At 43.6% G+C, this 23,924-nt stretch overlaps 1 pseudogene; it reads right to left on the reverse strand.

The window, feature by feature from the left end:
- Nucleotides 1-223: 223 nt before the first annotated feature.
- LOC126419435 (uncharacterized) overlaps nucleotides 224-23,924 on the reverse strand; it is a 147,622-nt pseudogene continuing 123,921 nt past the window's right edge.

A 23,924-nucleotide genomic window follows, 5' to 3' on the forward strand; every position in this document is an offset into this window, starting at 1 on the left:
TATTTTGATCTAAAGCATCATAACTAACATCAGTAGATTAGGAGTAGTCGAAATATTTTGCATAAATAGTTGTAAAGTAATTAACAAACATTGCGCAGAAACTTCAATGCAATACAAGAATATGTAAAGGGCAGTCTAACAACACACACACACACACACATCTCAAAACAAAATATTTATTCGAAAAGTAATTACAAACACACTTAGAAATACCCGTTCTTTTCTATACTTGTTGAGTATGGATATCAAAAATGTCCACAGAATCCTCACATTCTGTTGTCATATATGTACTGCTGTAGGATGAAGGGCTAGCCATGGTGTAGTGGGGTTGCTGGGAACTGGCACGTGCACGAGTCTGGGTAGGCAAATCACGAGTCAACACACTCGCTTGATTGTTGCAGTGTGCAAAATGGATTTCCTTTGCTGAGGACACTGCGGAACACTAAGCTGGAAAGTCTCATTCATGTTTCTGAACTTTTGCAATAATTTCATCACCTCCATCAACTCCAATTTAATGTCCAAAGTCAATGTTTTAACTGCAGGAACCAGTGACTCAAAAAATAATTTTTCATCATCCGGTGCTTCGGGTGAAGCTGACGGTACTGGAGTATTCATGAATTTTAATACAGAATCTTGAATTATCCTGTGTCATTTGGAAATTTTTCAAAGGCTCACTCTATGCTGGTGATGATGTTTCTGCTGTCAATTCACCCGCAGTTTCACTACCAGTCACTCCATCATCATCGACACTAGCTTGCGTGGGACCTGGATCTATTGTGTTCGCAAGGTACGACAGTTGACGGTCTTGTATATACACCTTCTAGACGAAATCGCTCCTTGCTCTGATTTTGTGCGTCTCCTTTCACATTTAATGAAGGAATCTTTAATATCCTTCCACCTTTTCATAAATTTTGAACCTGTAACAAAACACAAAGTCTTGTGTAATGGGGTGCTACTAAAGACACAGTATTATTATTATTATTATTATTATTATTATTATTATTATTACCGTTTCGTTTTTTTTTCTCAGACTGTTAAGTCTGGTTAAAAATGGAACGTGACGCGGACCTCGATCAAGCGTGACTTCCTTGTAACTGTATGGTATATGTTATATTGCATTTAGGAACTTTCGGGTAATTGAACATGTATCAATAATTACAGATTTTTGCAGTTGTATATATATGTTTGGATGTAGCTGTATTGCATTGATGTACTGGTGGATATTGTGAGGTATGACTCCTGTAGTTGATAGTATAATTGGTATAATGTCAACTTTATCCTGATGCCACATGTCCTTGACTTCCTCAGCCAGTTGGATGTATTTTTCAATTTTTTCTCCTGTTTTCTTCTGTATATTTGTTGTGTTGGGTATGGATATTTCAATTAGTTGTGTTAATTTCTTCTTTTTATTGGTGAGTATGATATCAGGTTTGTTATGTGGTGTTGTTTTATCTGTTATAATGGTTCTGTTCCAGTATAATTTGTATTCATCATTCTCCAGTACATTTTGTGGTGTGTGCTTGTATGTGGGAACGTGTTGTTTTATTAGTTTATGTTTTATGGCAAGTTGTTGATGTATTATTTTTGCTACATTGTCATGTCTTCTGGGGTATTCTGTATTTGCTAGTATAGTACATCTGCTTGTGATGTGATCTACTGTTTCTATTTGTTGTTTGCAAAGTCTGCATTTATCTGTTGTGGTGTTGGGATCTTTAACAATATGTTTGCTGTAATATCTGGTGTTTATTGTTTGATCCTGTATTGCAATCATGAATCCTTCCGTCTCACTGTATATATTGCCTTTTCTTAGCCATGTGTTGGATGCGTCTTGATCTATGTGTGGCTGTGTTAGATGATACGGGTGCTTGCCATGTAGTGTTTTCTTTTTCCAATTTACTTTCTTTGTATCTGTTGATGTTATGTGATCTAAAGGGTTGTAGAGGTGGTTATGAAATTGTAGTGGTGTAGCCGATGTATTTATGTGGGTGATTGCTTTGTGTATTTTGCTAGTTTCTGCTCGTTCTAGAAAGAATTTTCTTAAATTGTCTACCTGTCCATAATGTAGGTTTTTTATGTCGATAAATCCCCTTCCACCTTCCTTTCTGCTTAATGTGAATCTTTCCGTTGCTGAATGTATGTGATGTATTCTATATTTGTGGCATTGTGATCGTGTAAGTGTATTGAGTGCTTCTAGGTCTGTGTCACTCCATTTCACTACTCCAAATGAGTAGGTCAATACTGGTATAGCATAAGTATTTATAGCTTTTGTCTTGTTTCTTGCTGTCAATTCTGTTTTCAGTATTTTTGTTAGTCTTTGTCTATATTTTTCTTTTAGTTCTTCTTTAACATTTGTATTATCTATTCCTATTTTTTGTCTGTATCCTAGATATTTATAGGCATCTGTTTTTTCCATCGCTTCTATGCAGTCGCTGTGGTTATCCAATATGTAATCTTCTTGTTTAGTGTGTTTGCCCTTGACTATGCTATTTTTCTTGCATTTGTCTGTTCCAAAAGCCATATTTATATTATTATTATTATTATTATTATTATTATTATTATTATTATTATTATTATTATTATTAAGTTAATATTGATCTTTTGCATATACCTGGGTAGTGGCGACAATCTAATTGACCCACATTACCAATTTGGAATCGGTCACACAACACAGTGTAAAACAGTAAAGGAAAGTTTGCCAAGCTGTGTGGGAAGTCTTGTATGAAGAGTGTATAACAAAATTTACAGAAGAAAGGTGGCCGAAAAATGCCAAGAGATGGTGGTTGGTGGTTGTTGGGATGTTTAAGGGGGACTAAACAGCTAAGGTCATCAGTCCCCCCATTCCAAAAACAGGCGAGACAAAAATTTGCGGAGCAGGTAAAACCCCAAGGGGAAGGAGACTCCCCCACAGGCACTGAAAGAACACAAATGCGGCAACGAACACTACAGACAAGAAGAGTACAGATGAACACCAGACAGAAAGAAACAGAAGAAAAGGAGATGGCCAGAGACCGGTTGACTGACCACGAGAACAAAAAAAAGGGAAAGAGTCAACCATCCGACTACACACTAAAATCTGCAAACAAATATGAGAGACTCGAGGACAAGAGACACAGAAAGGGAAAGGTGCAGGACCTCCATAAATGGAACCATAAAAAGGACTACCATGGATAAAATTTAAAACGTCTTCAGCCATGAAGGCATCGTCGCATAAAACCAAAGGCAAAGTGCCCGGGAGATTAAAAGACTGCCGGAGGGTGCGCAGTCGGGGACACTCCAACAAAATTTGGGCGACCGTCAGCCGGGACCCACACCGACACAGGGGGGTATCCTCCTGACGCAAAAGATGGCCGTGTCTCAGGTAGGTATGGCCGATGGGGAGCCAACACAGGACGACAGAGTCCCTGCGAGAAGCCCGCAGGGAGGACTGCCACACATCGGTCGTCTCCTTAACAGCCCGCAGTTTATTCGGGGATGTCAGGCCACGCCACTCATCAGTCCACATCCCAAGCACCTTACGGCGCAACACCAACTGCTGATCACGAGCCGGGAGGCCGATCTCCAAAGCTGGGGCGTCGATCGCCCCTTTGGCCAGCCTGTCGAGACGTTCGTTCCCCAGGATGCCAACGTGACCTGGCGTCCAAACGAAGACCACCGAACGACCAGAGTGGGTAATGGCGGAAACAGACTCCTGAATAGAGGATACCAGAGGAGAAGAGGTTTAGCAGTGGTTGATGGCCTGGATGCTGCTCAGGGAGTCACTGCAGATGACGATGGACGTACCTGAGCAGGAACGCATATGCTCAAGACCGCACAATATGGCCACCAGCTCCGCAGTAAAAATACTGCAGCCAGCCGGCAAGGAGCGCTGTTCAACATGGGCAGCGTGAGCAAAAGCGTATGCAGTGCGACTATCAACCAGGGAACCATCAGTGTAGACAGTCTCACAGCCCGAAAATGAGGTGAGGAGCGCAAGAAAACGGCGACGGAGGGCCACAGGCGGAACCGAGTCCTTGGGTCCCTGTGCTAAGTCCAGATGGACGGACGGACGGGGCAAACACCAAGGAGGCGTAGGTGCACAGACCCGGAAGGGAGGCATAAGAGGGAATGACCCCAGTTCCGACAGCAGGGACTGGACGCGGACAGCTACGGAAAGCCCAGACTGAGGTCGCCGTTCGGGCAGATGGAGGACCACGGCAGGGAAAAGCAGGCGATGATTGGGATGGCCCGGCGAGCAATGCATGTGAACAGCATAGTCGGCGGGCAGTCGATGGCGGCGAATCCGCCGCGGGGGAACCCCAGCCTCCAGCAGTAGACTATCCACGGGGCTCGTACGGAAAGCGCCAGTTGCAAGCCGAACCCCACAGTGGTGTATGGGGTCCAACAACGTCAACACTGAGGGTGATGCAGGCCCATAGGCCAGGCTCCCATAATCAAGCCTGGACTGCACAAGGGCTCTGTACAATCGCAACAGCGTGCAGCGATCTGCACCCCAAGACGTGTGGCTCAGGCAGCGGAGGGTGTTGAGGTGCCTCTAGCACTTTTGCTTCAGCTGAGTAATATGAGGAACCCATGCGAGCTGGGCATCAAAGACGAGTCCTAAGAAGCGGCTAGTGTCCACCACTTCAAGGAGGTGGCCGTCGAGGTAAAGTTCAGGATGAGGGTGGACTGTCCGACGCCTGCAGAAGTGCATAACTCGAGTCTTGGCTGCAGAGAACTGAAAACCATGAGCCAGAGCCCATGATGCTGCCTTGCGAACGGCTACTTGCAGCCTGCGTTCGGCGACTCCCGTAGTCGTTGAGCTAAATGAGATGCAGAAGTCATCGGCATACAAAGAAGGAGACACCGACGACCCCACGGCAGCAGCCAGACCATTAATGGCCACTAGAAATAAGGAGACACTCAACACTGAGCCCTGCAGGACCCCACTTTCCTCTATATAAGAGGAACTAGAGGTGGCACTGACTTGCACCCGGAAAGAGCGGCGCAATAAAAAGGTTTGAAGAAAAGCCAGGAGCTGACCACGAAGACCCCACTCATGCAACGTAGCAAGGATGTGATGCCTCCATGTGGTGTCATACGCCTGCTGCAGATCAAAAAAATACAGCAACGAGATGCTGACATCGGGCAGAGGCCGTACGGATAGCTGATTCCAGCCGCACCAAATTGTCCGTGGCAGACCGGCGCCGACGGAAGCCACCTTGGGATGGAGCGAAGAGACCGCGCGACTCAAGGACCTAACACAAACGCCGCCCTACCATACGTTCGAGCAATTTGCACAAGACGTTGGTGAGGGTAATGGGACGATAGCTGTCCACCACCAGTGGGTCCGCACCGGGCTTCAAGATGGGGACAATAACACCCTCTCGCCATCGCGACGGGAACACGCCCTCGCTCCAAATGCGGTTAAAGATGGTGAGGATGTGGCTCTGTCAGTCCCTGGAGAGATGCTTCAGCATCTGCGCATGGATGCAGTCTGGTCCTGGTGCTGTATCAGGGCAATCGGCGAGGGCAGCGAGGAATTCCCTCTCGCTGAAAGGAGCATTGTATTTTTCAGAACGACGTGTGTGGAATGAAAACGGCGTCTGCTTGGCTCGCTCCTTTAGAGAGCGAAAGGTGAGGGGATAAGTTGCAGTCGCAGAGCTCGTAGCAAAGTGCGCGGCAAGGTGTTCAGCAATGGCGGCAGCGTCCATGCAGGCAGCGCCATCCAGGGAGATCCCAGGGACACCCATAGGGGTCTGGTATCAATAAATCCGCCGGATCCGGGACCACACGAGCGAGGGGGAGACACGGGAGCCCAAGGATGAGACATACCTCTCCCAGCACTCCTGCTTACGCCGTGCAATAAGACGACGGGCCAAGGCACGGAGCCTCTTAAAGGCGATGAGGGTCTCCAGAGACGGGTGCAGCCTATGAAGTTGGAGAGCCCGCCTACGGTCGCGAATAGCCTCAGCAATCTCCAGCGACCACCAGGGTACAGCCTTCCTCTGAGGGAGGCCAGAAGAGCGGGCGATGGCAGCCTCGGCTGCAGAAATGATTGACGTGGTCAAGACACGGACCACCTCGTCAATGTCACCCTGTGGGGGAGACTCAATGGTGGCAGCGGAAGTAAAAGCCGGCCAGTCAGCCCTGTTGAGAGCCCAGCGGGGCAGGCGCCCAGAAGAACGACACTGGGGCAGCGACAAATAGATGGGATAATGGTCACTACCACACAGGTCAGGATGCACTCTCCAGTGGAGGGATGGGACAAGTCCGGGGCTGCAAAGAGAGAGATCGATGGCCGAGAACGAGCCATGGGCCACACTGAAATGCGTGAAAGCACCGGTGTTCAAGAGGCTAAGGTCGAGCAGAGCCAACACATGCTCCACGGCATGACCGCGGTCATCAGAGACAGTCCCACCCCATAGAGGGTTGTGGGCATTGAAATCGCCCAGAAGCAGCAATGGTGGCGGGAGTTGAGCCAGCAGCGCAGCCAAGACATGTCAGGGGAGCTCCCCATCTGGAGGAATGTAAAGAGAGCAAACAGTAATAGCCGGCGAGAGCTCAACCCTGACAGCGACTGCCTCTAAAGGTGTCAGAAGTGGTACTGGTGAGCTACAGACAGAGTGGTGAACAAAGAGGCAAACTCCACCTGACGCTCATTGAAAGGCAGCGCGGTTCTTATAGTATCCCTAATAACCGCGAAGGGCGGGGGTCCGCATTGCTGGAAACCAAGTTTCTTGCAGAGCAATGCAGAGAACAGGGGAAACACTCAGAAGCATCCGGAGCTCAGGCAGGTGGCAGAAATAACCGCCGCAATTCCACTGGAGAATGGAAGCAGCAAGGGACTAGGAGGGCGTGAAGGCGACTAAGAGGCCGACAGCACCGCAGAGCCAACTGCCACCACCGGGGGAGAGTCAGCTGTGTCCATAGGAAAGGCCCCCGAGGGTTCCGTGAAGGCGAGATCCGCAGCAGAGGCGACGATCTCCACCTCATCCCCGGAGCCAGAACTATTTACAGCAGGCGGTACTGAAACCGCCAGACGTCCTTCTTCTTGGACACGTTCCGTTCCTTCTTCTCGCGTCTGTCCTTAGGGTTAGAGAGCTAGGAGAGCTTCTCTGAAGGAGCATCGGAGGCTGACGACGACGCAGAAGCCCTACGACCAGCAGGTGGTGGAACCTTCAGCCACTGGCTGACATCCGGCTGGGTAGGAGAAGAAACGGAGGAAGGGAGAGCCCCGAGGGACCCCTTCCACGAGAGAGGAACCAGCAGAGGCAACGCCGGTGGAGAAGGAGGAGGGATCAAGCCCCCTGGTTTTTGAGTAGATGTCACTCCCGAAGTAAGCGGGAGCGACAGGAGAGGGTTTGCCCCCAACTGCTAAGGGGGCAACAGAGGAAGGCTTGCCCCCAGACACCAGGGGGGCAGACAGAGACGCGCGGCCCCGAGGGCCCACTGAAGGCGGCACAGATAAGGCGACAACTGTCGCTTGCGAGGGCGATGATAACATGGCTGCAGCATAAGATGTTCAAAGGGAAACAGGATACAACCTTTCAAATTTCAGTTTTGCCTCTCGATAAGTGAGCCGGTCCAGGGTCTTAAATTCCATTATCTTCCGCGCCTTATGAAGAACGGGGCAATCCGGCGAGCTTGGAGAGTGGTGCTCCCCACAGTTGACACATACAGGTGGAGGCGTACATGGAGAATCAGGATGAGAGGGGCGTCCGCAATCTCGACATGTGGCGCTGGATGGGCAACGGGAGGACATATGCCCAAACTTCCAGCACTGGAAGCACCGCATCGGGGGAGGGACATATGGCTTGACGTCACAACGGTAAACCATTACCTTGACCTTCTCGGGCAATACAGTACCCTCGAAGGCCAAGATAAAGGCACCGGTGGCCACCCTGTTAGTCTTGGTTCCTCTATGTACGCGACGGACAAAATGTACACCACCTCATTCCAAGTCGGCTCTCAGCTCGTCGTCGGATTGTAACAATAGGTCACGATGGTAAATAATCCCCTGGACCATATTTAAGCTACTGTGGGGAGTGACGGTAACAGGGACATCACCCAGCTTATCACACAAGAGCAACGCTCGTGACTGGGCTGGGGAGGATGTCTTGAGGAGGATTGGAGGATTGACCCATTCCTCATTTTAGACAACCCCGCCACTTCCCCAAACTTATCCTCCAGGTGTTCCACAAAAAACAGAGGCTTCGTCATAAGAAAGGAGTCACCATTAGTCCTGCTGCAGACAAGGTATTGTGGGACATAAGGCTCCCGCTTGGCACTAGATCTGCGTTCCTCCCATGGTGCAGCCAACGAGGGTAACGACTGAGGGTCATATTGCGCAGCATCAAAGTCAACTGCCTCGCTTAGAGACACTGGTGGCCGTGCGACCACCAGCTTGGTGTGATTTATTGCGCCTCATTGCGCCATATCCACGCAGATGCCACCTACTCCGAACGAGGGCTCTCCCCAAGGGCGCCACCCAGCCAAAGCAACGGGTACCTGGCTGATATCCCGTTGCCCGGAGTCCCCGTGCCCCAGACAAGATGGGCACATACTCCTTGGCATGCGTGGGGAGGAAACAGCTCTGGCATCTATAGTGCGATCCCTGCGTGGTCAGGGGGCTACCACCAAGAGGGTACATGACGACCCCACCACAACGGACTGGCTACCGTGCTGGATTTTAGGTGTCGAAAGGGTCCACAGTTGTCGTGGGCGCTAAGAAGGGGATTGCGCACAAGACGAGAAGGAGGCAACCCAGAAGACGTTGGGTGTAAATCCCGCCACACAACAATAGGTAGAATGCAAGATGGTGGTGCATGATGGACCAACAGAAAAACACCACGTAAGGCGTCCTTCCCCAAATGGCACACACTAACAACGGAAATTTGGAAAAATGGAGGTCAAACCCAAGAGGGGATCCTCACAGAAGGCCAAAAAGTTTGAGACTCCTTTTAGTCGCCTCTTACGACAGGCAGGAATACCGTGGGCCTATTCTAACCCCCGAACCCGCAGGGGGATGCCAAGAGATTTGAAAAGCATGCAGACTTCCTGAACTGCTTAGGTGCCTTAGATGGCAAGCATGTGAGAACAGTTAAACCAGATTTCAGTGGTTCTCAGTTCTACAACTATAAGAAATTCCATTCTGTAGTTCTGTTCGTAGTCGCAGATGCAAACTATTTGTTCAACTATGTTGAAGTTGGATCTCGTGGAAGAGAATCGGATAGCACTATCTTCGAAAACTCTAAGCTGTATAAACTACTAGAAAGTGGCCAAGCAAGTCTACCAAATGGACAACCTCTACCAGGAACTACAGAACCTTATGTGCCCTTTATGTTAGTGGGGGATGAAGCGTTTTCTCTGTCTAATTTCATCATGAGACCGTACATCGGAGCTTTCCTCTCCTACAAGAAACGCACGTTTAACTACAGTTTAAGTCATGCTTGGAGATATGTGGAGTGTGTATTTGGTATTCTGAGTAATAAATGGCAAATATTTCACAGACCTATCAATGTTAAGCTGAACTTCACTGTTAGCAACATCAAATGTTGCTGTGTGTTTCACAACTATCATCCCAGATATGGCTTTAACTTTCAAGATACTAAGTATTCACGGCCTATGTGATCTGGGCAATGAAGTTCCAACAACCCAAGAACGAAGTTCACTTTAATTCTAAAAGAAATGTTTTCGCTAATTACTTCATAAACGATGCTGGAAAAGTACCATGGCAAGACAAATGTATTTAAATCTGGTCGGTATCAATCATAGTGAACAGTGAAGCAATGTGGTGTCTAATGTGAAAGATGATTTCATTTATGTCACTACTGAAATGTGTCTAATTATGTACTTTGTGGTTGCAATACAATAAAGCTGAAGTAACAAAATTTATTTTAAACTTTCATTATTAACCGGAGATTTGTTCATTGAGATGATGGGCTCTCACCAGGGAGCACAAAGCATTTGTTGCTTAATGCTATTTCAAGTTCTGAATGCCCACATTCGAGCAAAGGCGCCACCACTAGAACACAAACACAAAATAGTTTAATGATGATACTTACCTATATCATTTTTCTCCTGACCTAGTTTCGCAGCAAAACCCTTACAAAACTCTTCACGCATTTGAAACCAAGCGGCTCTCTTCTAAACTCGATCGTGATACTCCTTGCGAGAAGTATCCCATATTTCTGGGTATTTTTTCCACCTCTTCAATAAACAATTCGACATGGAAACCAATTGCATCCATGGCAGGCTGACTGCAGCTGTTGGTGTGGTTGCAAAACACATGTGTGCTGCCCCATTCACAAACAATGGCGGCTGCTCCGCAGCGATCGGCGAGATTGCTGCGACACAGCAGTGGCTGGCAAGAGCAATTCACTCGCCACGATCTCGCTGCTATTTCGCATCACTACCGCCGAAACGCGCACTGCTCCATTGTTTCACATGCACTGTTCAAATGGCCGAGAAACTGACACTGCAATCGCACTATAATAAATCACTCATGTGCATCAAGCGTTAGTATGAATGCTTAGAGTGTATAGAGACGGAGTGAGAAAGATGTGGGAAGCCCAGGAATTAATATGTCTTTAGTACACACAAAGGAGAGGATCAAGTCTTCTTGGTCTATTATTCTTGTGTCTGAGGTATTATGGTTCATGTGTGAGACTCCTTTCTTTGCATGGTAGGTATTTTTTAATGCAAGTGTTTTAACAAAACAATGATCAGCACTGGATTGGAAAGGGAAGACAATTTTCAAAAATTTCCTCTAATTAGAAACCTTTGTAACTATGCTGGCAAGATTGCTCCAAAATTTAACCTATCTATTCTACTGAGATGCCCTCCAAGCATGTATAATGCTGCATTGGTGGTGGTGGTGGTGGTGGTGTAACAATTTATTTAGATAAGAGGTAAATTAGTAATGTGATACGCCATAAAATGCACAAAAACACAGCTTCTCTAACACAGGATAAAGACACAGAAACATAAATAAAGTAAAATAAATATGTACTGTGCTACATATGCCCTTCTGAAATTCAGTTGCAAATGTCAGTATGAAAGTTAAGGACCCTTTATTATTGTTATCATCATCATCATCATCATCATCATCATCATCATCATCATCATCAGTTTTAAACACTGGGAAGTCCAAGTTGGAATATCAACAATTGCTACTCCCTGTAAAGATGACGCATTGAGTGCAGACAAGCACAATGAAAAGACTGTTGCACACTGAGCTTTAGATCGAAGCCTTCTTCAGAAAAAATGAAGACACACACACACACACACACACACACACACACACACACACACACCCCTACCTCTGCCCATTCCAGACACAATACATCTACATCTACATCCGTACTCTGCAAACCACCTGACGGTGGGTGGCAGAGGGTACCTCAAGTACCTCTAACGGTTCTCCCTCCTATTCCAGTCTCGTATTGTTAGTGGAAAGAAAGGTTGTTGGTATGCCTCTGTGTGGGGTCTAATCTCTCTGATTTTATCCTGATGGTCTCTTCGCAAGATATACATAGGAGGGAGCAATATACTGCTTGACTCCTCGGTGAAGGTATGTTCACGAAACTTCAACAAAAGCCGAGCTATTGCGCATCTCTCTTGCAGAGTCTTCCACTGGAGTTTATCTACCATCTCTGTAATGTTTTTGCTGTTACTAAATGATCCTGTAACAAAGCACGCTGCTCTCCGTTGGATCTTCTCTATCTCTTCTATCAACCCTATCTGGTACGGATCACACACCGGTGAGCAGTATTCAAGTAGTGGGCGAACAAGTGTACTGTAACCTACTGCCTTTGTTTTCGGATTGCATTTCCTTAGGATTCTTCCAATGAATCTCTGTCTGGCATCTGCTTTACCGACGATTAATTTTATATGATCATTCCATTTTAAATCACTCCTAATGCCTACTCCCAGATAATTTATGCAATCAACTGCTTCCAGTTGCTGATCGCTATATTGTAGCTAAATGATAAATGATCTTTCTTTCTATGTACTCGCAGCACATTACACTTTTCTACATTGAGATTCAATTGCCATTCCATGCACCATGCGTCAATTAGTTGCAGATCCTCCTGCATTTCAATACAATTTTCCATTGTTACAACCTCTCAATATACTACAGCATCATCCACAAAAAGCCTCAGTGAACTTCCAATGTTATCCACAATGTCATTTATATATATTGTGAATAGCAACGGTCTTACGACACTCCCCTGCGGCACACCTGAAATCAGGCTTACTTCAGACGACTACTCTCCATTGAGAATGATCTGCTGCATTCTGTTATCTAGGAACTCCTCAATCCAATCACACAACTGGTCTGATAGTCCATAGGATCTTACTTTGTTCATTAAATGACTGTGGGGAACTGTATCAAAAGCCTTATGAAATTCAAGAAACTTGTCATCTACCTGGGAACCTGTGTCTATGGCCCTCTGAGTCTCGTTGACGAATAGCGCGAGCCGGGTTTCACACAATCATCTTTTTCGAAACCCATGCTGATTCCTACAGAGTAGATTTCTAATCTCCAGAAAAGTCATTATACTCTAACATAATGTGTGTCCCAAAACTCTACAACTGATCGACATTAGAGGTCTAGGTCTATAGTTCTGCACATCTGTTCAACGTCACTTTTTGAAATCGGCGTTGACCTGTGCCCTTTTCCAATCCTTTGGAACACTACGCTCTTCTAGAGACCTATCGTACACCGCTGCAAGAGGGGGGGGGGGGGGGGGGGGCAAGTTCCACTGCATACTCTGTGTAAAATCGTGCTGGTATCCAATCAGGTCCACTGGCCTTTCCTCTTGAGTGATTTTAATTGTTTTTCTATCCCTCTGTCATCTATTTCGATACCTACCATTTTGTCATCTGTGCGACAATCTAGAGAAGTAACTACAGTGCAGTCTTCCTCTCATCCTATGTTTCAGTACCATTTTGGTCACAGTGTCTGAACACTTTGTTTTGATCCACCTACCGCTTTAACATAAGACCAAAATTTCTCAGGATTTTCTGCCAAGTCAGTACATAGAACTTTACTTTCGAATTCATTGAACGCCTCTCGCATAGCACTCCTCACCCTAGATTTCACTTCGCGTAATTTTTTTTTTGTCTGCAAGGCTTTCGCTATGTTTATGTTTGCCGTGAAGTTCCCTTTGCTTTTGTAGCAGTTTTATAACTCAGTTGTTGTATCACGGTGGCTCTTTTCCATTTCTTATGATCTTGCTTTGCACATGCTCATCTAATGCATATTGTACGATGGTTTTGAACTTTGTCCACTGATCCTCAACACTATCTGTATTTGAGATACAACTTTTGTGTTGAGCCGTCAAGCAATCTGAAATCTGCTTTTTGTCACTTCTGTTAAACAGAAAAATCTTCCTACCTTTTTTTATATTTCTATTTATGGCTGAAATCATCGATGCAGTAACCGCTTTATGATCGCTGATTCCCTGTTCTGCATTAACTGTTTCAAATAGTTCGGGTCTGTTTGTCACCAGAAGGTCTAATATGTTATCGCCACGAGTCGCTTCTCTGTTGAACTCCTCAAGGTAGTTTTCAGATAATGCTTTTAAAAAAATTTCAGAGGATTCTTTGTTCCTGCCACCCATTATAAACGTTTGAGCCTCCCAGTCTGTATCTGGTAAATTACAATCTCCACCCAGAACAATAACATGGTCGGGAAATCTACTCTAAATATTTTCCAGATTTTCCTTCAGGTGTTCTGCCACAACAGCTGATGAGCCAGGGGGCCTATAGAGACATCCAATTACCATGTTTGAGCCTGCTTTAACCGTGACCTTCACCCAAATTATTTCACATTTCGGATCTCCATTAATTTCCTTCGATACTATCACATTTTTTATCACTATAAACACGCCTCGCCCTTCACTGTCCAGCCTGTCTCTGCGGTATAGATTCCAATCTGAGTTTAGAATTTCCTTACTGTTTACATCTAGTTTCAGCCAACTTTCCGTCCCTAGTACTATATGGACATTGCGACCGTTTATTAGTGAGAGCAGTTCTGGGACCTTTCTATAGACACTCCTGCAGTTTGCTATTACCACATTAATATTGTTATTCCCTGTTGCATTTTGCCTAATGCTACCTTGTCGCGTCTCAGGAGGCGTCTTGTTGGGCCTAGGGAGGGAATTCTCTAACCTAAAAAAAAAAACCACATATGCACTTCACACGTACTCCGCTACTCTTGTAGCCACTCCCTGCGTGTAGCGCACGCCTGACCCATTAGGGGGACCCTACATTTCTCCACCCAATAATGCGAGGTCCAGAAATTTGCTCCCCAGATCTCCGCAGAATCGTCTGACCCTCTGGTTTAAGCCTTCCACTCAGCACCAAACCAGAGGACCGTGATCGGTTCTGGAAACGACACTACAAATAGTTAGCTCAGATTCCACCGCATGAGTGAGGCTTTCCGCTTTCACCAACACAGTCAACCACCTGTATGAACTGAGGATGACCTCTGGGTTCAGACAGCACGAGTCATTGGTGCCGACATGAGCAACAATTTGCAGTCAGGTGCACCCAGTACTCTCTATCGCCGCAGGCAGGGCCTCCTCCACATCTCTGATGAGACCCCCCAGCAAGCAGACAGAGTGAACACTGGCCTTCTTCCTTGACCTTTCCACTATTTCCCTAAGGGGCTCCATCAGTCGCCTAACACTGGAGCTCCCATGTGCCTGCTTGGACCTTGCTGAAGGAGCGGCCACATGTCCACTCACAGGGAGAGCGGGCGATGCCACATGGCCAACCTCCACATTGACCCTCTGCCTCGTGCGACATGAATGGCGTTGAACCTGCCACTCCCCTTGGGAAGAGGGTGGCCCAACCGCGCCTAGTACCTGAGAAGGTCTCTCGACAGCAGGGACCATGGGTGAAGCATGTAACACCTGGGGTGTACCATGCAACGCACCAGACTCCCCCACTGCCACTACACTCCAAGGCAACAGCCTGAAGACGGCTGACCGTGGCCATCAGCACACTCAGCTGTTCGCGAACAGTGGCCAGCTCCTCCTGTGTCTGTACACAGCAGTCACACATCCTATCCATCCTAAGAAATCAACAATTTACTTTCTAGAGTTAAGTAATCAACTTTTAACTAGATTGCTAATTCACTAAAGGCAGCTGATAGCTGACTAAACTTCGGTTACTAGACACTTCTTCTTGGAATCAATGAAAATAAGCACTAACTGTCTCTGGACTGTATTCAAAACAAACACGAAATCTGTGGAACACTATTACTTGAAAATTAAAGCTTCCTAAAAGCAAAAACACACAGAAAAAGAAGTGACAAGTAAGAAAAACACAGTTAATACTTAAATTTATGTAGCTTGCTGCACAGGAGATGTGAAGCAGATGGCAGTTACGACGACACTACAAGAGAAACACATCGAATGGGAGCAACTGGGGAAGGAGGAGGGACAGTAACGCATAAGTGGGGCAGACCAGTGCAACATCAGAAGGCTGTGGGGGAGGGAGAGGGAGAGGGGGAGGGGGAGGGGAAAAATTGGAGACCGGAAAGGAGAGGAGCAGAGAAGGGGAAAACATTTCTGGGTGTGCCACACATAATGAGCAAGTGGGGAAGCAAACTGTGAGAAGGTAACAGGACTGGGGGGGAGGGAGGGGGGAGGGGGGGGGGAGGAGGAGGAGGAGGAGGAGGGAGGGAGGGAGGTGGCAAAAAAGTGTTGGGTGGAGCATGAGAGGACAGTAGGTTGCTGTAGGTTGAGGCCAGGATGATTTTGAGAGTGGAGAATGTGTTGTGAAGGTAGCTCCCATCTGTGTAGTTCAGGAAAGACGGTGGTTGAGGAGAGGATCCAGATGGCCTGGTTGTCAAGCAGCCACTGAAATCAAGTACATTATGTACAGCTGCATGTCATGTCACAGCTGCATGTTGTGTCACAGTGTGGTCCACTTTGCTCCTGGGCACAGTTTGGCAGTGGTGATTCATCCTGATGGACATCTGGTTGGTAGTCATGTAGTGTAAAAAGCTGAAAAATGATTGCAGAAGAGTTGGTATATAACATGGATGTTTTCACAGGTGGCCCAACCTCTGATGGGGTAGGATAAGCCAATGACAGGACAGGAATACGAAGTGCTGGATGGATGGATTGGGCAGATCTTGCAGCTCGGGATTCCTGTGACAATGAGTTGGGATTGGGAAAGCAGAGGGAGAGACTAGGATGTTGAGGATAGGAGGGTGATGGAACACCACTTTACGAGGGGTGGGAAGAATCTTGGGTAGTATGTCCGTAATTTAAGGGCATGATGATAGATAGTCAATAATGATAGATAGTCTATCCTTTTCATAATATTATCAGTAAGTTTTATTGAGCGGACTGTACCTTTTTTGAGCTGGAAACAGGAATTTTCTGCATAGGAGCTGTGGATACCTTGCAGAGAGTACGATACATAAAATCTGGTTTAGGGACATTAATACCTAAAACAAAGAAAAACACCATATTACATTTAGTGCAACAGAATACAACTCTTATTGCACACATTTCCTGAAATTAATGACTATTTGAGAGAGATGTCTGTCCTTCAAAGACGTATCAATAATTCTATGATCAACGGGCTAGATCACTGTATAAATAAAATATACTTCACTACAAAATGTTAGTATTTGTTATTCACGCAGAAGGCTTTACTTGACAGTTTTAACTGTAAATTTAAATAATATGAGCTTTAATTGTATAGCCGAATGAGTGAATAAGAAAATTGTAACAAAATTTCTAGTTTTATAAAGATCTGAAAAGAAACAAGCAAAATACAAATTATATTAAAAAAGCATGAAAAAGTTTAACCAGATGCATAGCCCTAAAAGTAAAAAGTTTTATTTTTGCATGTTTTTCTTTTTTCACATACTAAATTTAGGACTGGCAAGCCTGCAGTTTATTAGTAAATTGTATTACGAGGAAAACTATATATTCTCCAAGGTGTAGACATGAAATAATGTGGGGCAAGTGGTTCAGTATTCAGTTTATTCACCATTGACCACTTACAGCGGAATAGGTCTGAACATTAAATATACAATTAACAACAACTTTACAGTAAAGTTTTTACAATTTAATTCCTTTTCTTTTAGGAATATTCTTATATACTAATGTCAATGCTTATTTCAAAATATTCTGTTATCTTATAAAATGGGTGTTTGAGAAGCCAGTCATAAACCTTACGTTTGAAAATATTATTGGTCAGTGACCGAGCAGATGCTGGAAGTTTATTGAAGAGTTTTAAACTCATTATTTTGTGTGAGTTTGCAGTCTTTGTGAGTCTGTGTCTTGGTATGTCAAAGTCCAGTTTGCCTCTGGTGTTGTGGGGATGTATGTTCTCTCTGGTCTCGAACTCATTTAAGTTGCTTTTGACATAAAGCAGGGCTGTGTAGATGTATAGATTCACCACAGTTAATATCATGTGCTTCATAAAGAGGGGATGGCAGTGTTCCTTGGGCTTAGCTTTGCTTATTATTCTGATTACTTTTTTTTGAATTTTCAGAATTTCACTGACAAAGCAAGAATGTCCCCATAACAATATGCCGTAGGAAATGTGTGACTGAAAGAGGCCAAAATATACCACCTTTAGATACTCATCAGTGACTATATCTGTCAGTCTCCAGATGAGATAACACACTCTCGCTATTCTCTTGCAGATATGGCTAATGTGTTCCTCCCAGTTTAATTTTGAGTCAATGTGGAATCCTAATAATTTTATTGATTTGCTTTCAACAGCTGTAGTTAAACCCAGAATTAGCTCTTGTGTTTTATCAGGATTACACAGGAGTTCATTAGAAGAAAACCAATCCGTTACTAGTTCTAGTTTTTCCTGTGTTGCCTGATGCAGTTCTGTTGTGTCATGGTGTGTATTGAGCAACGTTGTATCATCTGCATAACACACAACTGAATTTGCTCCTACATGGTAAGGTAAGTCATTAATTGCAATGATAAACAGAAAAGGACCTAGGACCGAGCCCTGAGGCACTCCAGTCCGAACTTCCTTCAGTCAGGAGCATCTATTTTTAATTGATACATACTGTCTCCTGTTACTTATGTATGATTCGATTACATCCAAAGATGGTTTGTGTATGCCATAAAATTCCAGTTTTGCAAGTAGGGTGTTAGATGGTATGCAGTCGAAGGCTTTGCTAAGATCGCACAGTACGACTGACACTAGATCCTTATTTTCGAATGCAGTTAACACCTGGTTAACAACTTCAGTGACAGCAGTAGTGGTGTTTTTACCATGCTGATATGCAAATTGTCTGTTGGAGAGGAGATCATGCTTATCAAAATAGTTATTTAGTTGACTGTACATTACATATTCAAAAACTTTAGAAAAAATTGGGACAATAGAAACTGGTCGATAGTTTTGGGGCAGATGCTTATCTCCCTTTTTAAAGACCGGTATTACTTTAGCAGTTTTGAGTGCATCTGGGAAAACTCCAGATTCTAAACACATATTAAAAATAAAAGAAAGAGTTTGACAGATAAGGTGTATTATTTTTTTCATTAGATAATTAGAAAACCAATAACAGTCCATGCTTTTGGAGTTGGTGAACCTCGCCACAGCTTTTACAATATCCTCTGGGGTGACAACATTCCAGTGGAAAGTATACATACTATGGGGCAAAGCACAAAGATGATCTAGTGCACAAGTGCCATTTTGCTTGATTTTGTTTTTCAGCTCACTCACTGAGGTTAGGAAGTAATTATTTACTTCTTCTGGGACCAGCATTGCATCTTGTGTATGGGTTTGTGAATTATATTGGTTGATGATATCCCATGCTGCTTTACATTTGTTGGGAGCACTTTCAATGTAATGTTCACATGCTTGTTTTTTGGCCAAGGACAGTTTGTCTTTGTAGATTTTTTTACATTTTAGATAAGCTCTATAAGAAGTATTATCTAGCTCAGGTCCTTGTTTACAAGAATTTTTATATATTCTGTACAGTCTGAGCATCAGGTACACGACCACTTCCTATGGTTGGAGCAATGTGTGTGTTAATACACGTATATTGCATGTCGTTGAAAACAGCTGAAAGCACAAAATAATGGAATGTTGTGAAACAAAAATGCAATAGCTATAACAGTAGCTGAGTTACAGTGACAAATAGAACATCTGCAGTGAAACACCCAGAAACAATGTGTTGTACCAAATGGATTTTTGTCAGCTTGGAGTACCCAGAGGGCTGTGCCGCTGCTGCAAACCGAGCCAGAGTAACACCAACCTAACAAGAGAGGAGATGCACTGAAGGTACTCCTGAATTGTTACCTATGTACTACCAAAATGCTAATTCATGTGTTACCTTTCTTCCTAGAGCACTGAGAAAATAGTCAAAGACATACTTTACAAAGGAGCACTCAGACCAATGTAATTGTTGTTTGAATGTAAGGAATGAAGGAATCCTGAGGAATAGTATTGGGTTACTGGGCAGTTACAGTGAATCAAAATTGAGACTTCCCACTCGAAGAGTAACTAGAGTAAGCACCGCAGCTGACACCATACTGGTTACTGATGCCGATTCAATGAAAGGTGTCACCAATCAACACACAAAAAACAGTTCGATATGTTCCAACACCAATACCTATCCACAAAACTCAAGAAAATGATGATTATCACATTTTATGTTTAGTATACAACAAATCAATCATCTGCACCATTACTTATATTAACTTGAGCCAGATGAGTATGGTGTAAAATGAAATATTTTGGGCAAATTAGTAAAAGTTTTCCATAAAAAAAGATCTGTTGTTAAATAACTACATTAATTAAAGTCCTATATTTTTCAGAGACTAAAAATGGAACATTCAGACATTCAAAATTATAAAATTGGATGATATTTAAGTTTATTGTTTATCTACAACTCAAAACATACAATAAATTATCCTACCCAGGAATTTGGGCTGGTGTCCAGACAGGAAACTAAACATAACTAGTTGAAATAGGTCCATTTGTCTTCATATAACTTCTAATAGCAATACTATATAATCTGTCTTAGAGCTGAATAATGCTGGTATGGAGGTGAAGACAGCTAATAACATTGAGGACATCCCCATGGCAGCATCTGCTATTGACCTGGACAGCCGTGGCAAGGAGGGTATGTTTAAGTGAGATTCTAGCAAACACAACCTTCTATCCTGCAATGCATATAAGTCATTTATTATTCTGTCTCCCTCCTTCCCCCTTCCCTTGCCCCCCCCCCCCCCTCTTCTTAACAAACATCACCTGTCCATTATTGCACCTAGCAGCCCTTCTTAATCCCCACCGCATCCTTGAACATACCCACAAGCTGCATTAGCATGTGTCTTATGCAAACAGAGTAGCTAATTCACAGGATAAAATTAAAACCATATGGTCAGTCATGAAGGATGTGTCTGGTCAGGAGCATGAGGACAATGATGTAAAGTCAGTTCATAGTAAAAATATTTCATTACTGTTAGGTGAGATATATGTACAATATTTAACAATCGCTTTCTGAGCATTGCTAGTGAATTAAATAAAAACTTTTAGTTTCTACAGGGAACCAAATTACTCTCTTGGAAAATGCTTCTCCTAGACTGATGTGTGAAATATTCCTCCGTGATTCTGACACGGGGGAGAGTGAGTCAATAATTAAATCATTGAAGACTAAGGACTCTCATGGATATGATGGAGTACCTAGCAGAATATTGAAGTACTGTACTGCACATGTTAGCCCTGTACTTTGCCATATTTGTAATTTTTCCTTTAAGAATGGTCAGTTTCCTGAACACTTAAAGTACTTAGTAGCAAAGCTGCTTTATAAAAAGGGAGAAAGGGCTAATGCAGACAAATTTGAGACCTATTTCTATGCTATCAGTGTTTGCAAATGTTATTGAAAAGGCTGTGTATGTAAGGATAATTGATCATTTTATTTCACATAATTTACTATCAACTGTACAGTTCAGTTTTAGAAGTGGTTTAGCAACTGAACATGCTGTATTCTCTTTTCTCTGTGAGGTTCTGGATGGATTAAAGAAAAGGTTTCGAATGCTAGGCAACCGTTTTCATTTAACTATGGCATTTGATGATGTTGATCGCAAAATATTGCTCCAGAACTTGGGCCATTATGGAATATGAGAATAGCTAATAACTGGTTCACCTCTTACTTTAACAACAGACAGTGAAAGGTAATTATCAACAATGTTCATAATGGCTATGACTTGGGGTATGAGTGCGGCACATTTAAATGGAGGGTGCACCAGGGAACAGTGCTGGTGCCATTCCTGTTCTTTATTTATATAAATGATATGCCCTCTATTATTATGGGTAACTCTAAAATATTTCTCTTTGCTGAAGACACTCACTTGGTAGTAACGGATGTTGCGTGCAACAATGGCATCATTTCAAAAAGTGCAGTTCATGACATATGTTCATGGCTAGTAGAAAATAAACTAACACTAAATCACACTAAGAATCAATTCTTACAGTTTCTAACAAACAATTCAAGAAAACCCGATGTTCTAATTTCACAGAATGGGCATATGATTAGTGAAACTTAGGAGGTCAAATTTCTAGGTGTTCAGATAGATAGTAAACTGTCATGGAAAGCCCACATTCAGGATCTTGCTCAAAGACCTAATCCTGCCATTTTTACTATTCAAACAGTACCTGAAGTAAGTGATAGTTTGACATGAAAACTAGTCTACTCTGCTTATTTCCATTTGCTTACATCATATGGTATTATATTTTGGGGTAACTCTTCCCATTCTCAAAGGATGTTTTTGACACAGAAATGGGCAGCTTGTGCAATAAGTGGCGACAGTTTGCGAACCTCTTGTCGACTTGTGTTCATTAGTCTGGGTATTCTGACATTGGCCTCTCAATACACATATTCTTTACTGTTGTTTCTTGTTAACAATATCACCTTATTTGCAACAAATTAGCAGTTTTCATTTAGTTAAGGATACACAGTCCTTATAACCTGTGGAAAAATCAGAATTTTTTTATGACTTTACTAAATTCTAAAGTCTTTCCTGATTACATTGATATATACATTACAGGGTTTCAAATGAAAAAAGGCCTATATACACAAAATTTTAAAGTTACAGTCATGCATGCCACCATGCCCCCTTTATTTCTGTTACGGAAACCAGTATTATTTCGAAAAGAATTCTGAACTTTCTGTTCCCAGCGATTATACGTATGATACACTGTATATGTTGGTAACAGTGCAGGTTTCTAGTGTCTGTAAATGATTATTTTTGCCAGTATTTACTTTTGTTTTGCTGAAGCAGTTTGTTCACATGTTACTGAATGTTTGTTGCCCAAGTACTACATATATTTGTGGAAGTACCTATCCTTTAGTGTGCAATAAATACGAACTATGCCATGCATCAAGAAATTCAATAAAAGGAAATTCCATGGTAACCAGTTCACAAATAAAGCAAGCCACACTGTTGAAAGTAACCTACGTGTCAGTTCTTCAAGGAAGAAACTCCCACATGGCACACCTCCTGGTGATGCCAATTTTTGTGTTAACCATGATGCTGTTTGCAGTGGATTTTTGTTGTTGATGTGGGCATCTTATCTTCTTTGATAAAGGACATGGCGAAACGTAAACAATGTGATTGTGTCAGCTGTCTGGAAATAATTGAACACCAAAGTAGCAGGAAGGGTTTAGAATCAAAATCAGTTGTTCTGCATAGATCCCGCAATAAATATACCTTGAAAATTACTTTGAACACTGTCCACAATTCATATGATGTGAATTTGAAGTTAGTGTATGCAATATGCGCAATAGATAAAGGAAAAAAAGGCTGTGCAAAAATTTTTGTGGTTTGATGGACCTTCCTTCTCCTCCCAGTAGGTTCAACAAGTACGTAAAAATACTTTTAGGTGCCTTCACGGTTGTGAGTAAAGCTTCTATGAAACGTGCAGCAGAAGAAACTGCAAATATTGGTGGAATGAGGGACACTGCTGTTGCACTTGATGGGACACGGCAATGTCAAGGACATTGTTCCTTGAATAGTGTTTGAAGTGCTACTTCTCTGGAGAATGGAAGAGTAGTTGATGTTGAGTGCTTATTTAAGCACTGCCACACCTGCCATGGTAATACTGAAGGACATATTGAACACCGGTGTTCTAAGAATTATGATGGTTACGGTGGAGGTGTGGAGTGTGATGGAGCTCTGAAAATATTTCAGAGGTCACTGCCCGTTTATAACACTAGATATATGAAGTACCTGGGCGATTGGGGCTCTAAAGCATTCAATAAAATTAATGAGTTCAATGTTTACAGTGATACTTTTGTAACAAAACTGGAGTGTTGTGGACATGTGCAAAAGAGGATGGGTGCTAGATTGAGGAAGCTATGGAGAGAAATGAAAGGAAAGTTGCTATCGGATGGAAAATTTCTGTCTTGCCGAGGCAGTTTGAGAGGAACTGAAATAGGACCTCCTTCAGAGTTATTATGGACTGTCCATTAGACGAACTGCACCTCTGAATGATGTTAAAGCAATGAGAAAAGCTGTATGAGCCACCTACTTTCATAAGTTGTCCACAGATGACCACCCGTTCACGGACTCTGCCCTAAAGGAGCAGATTCTTGGTGTGGTTACCAAACAACAAAAGAAAGTGGTCAAATATACCATCATAAGCATTCTCTTCCTGAACCTTTTATGAATGAAATAAAACAAATTTTTAGAGACCTGAGTGACCCTGTTGTCCTTAGTAAATGTCTTCATGGCGGCACTCAGAATAAAAATGAAAGTTTCAACCATTGCACACGGGAAAGATTACCCAAGAATGTTTTTGTAGGACTAAATACATTAAAAGTTGGTGTACTAGATACAGTGATATGTTTCAATGATGGAGAGATAGGAAAACTGGAAGTCCTGAGAAATTTAGGCATAAAATGTGGCTAATATGGAAGATCAATTACTTATGTGTGGCAG

The sequence above is a fragment of the Schistocerca serialis genome, chromosome 9 (genome assembly GCF_023864345.2).
Source record: "Schistocerca serialis cubense isolate TAMUIC-IGC-003099 chromosome 9, iqSchSeri2.2, whole genome shotgun sequence".
In the NCBI taxonomy this organism is placed as follows: domain Eukaryota; kingdom Metazoa; phylum Arthropoda; class Insecta; order Orthoptera; family Acrididae; genus Schistocerca; species Schistocerca serialis.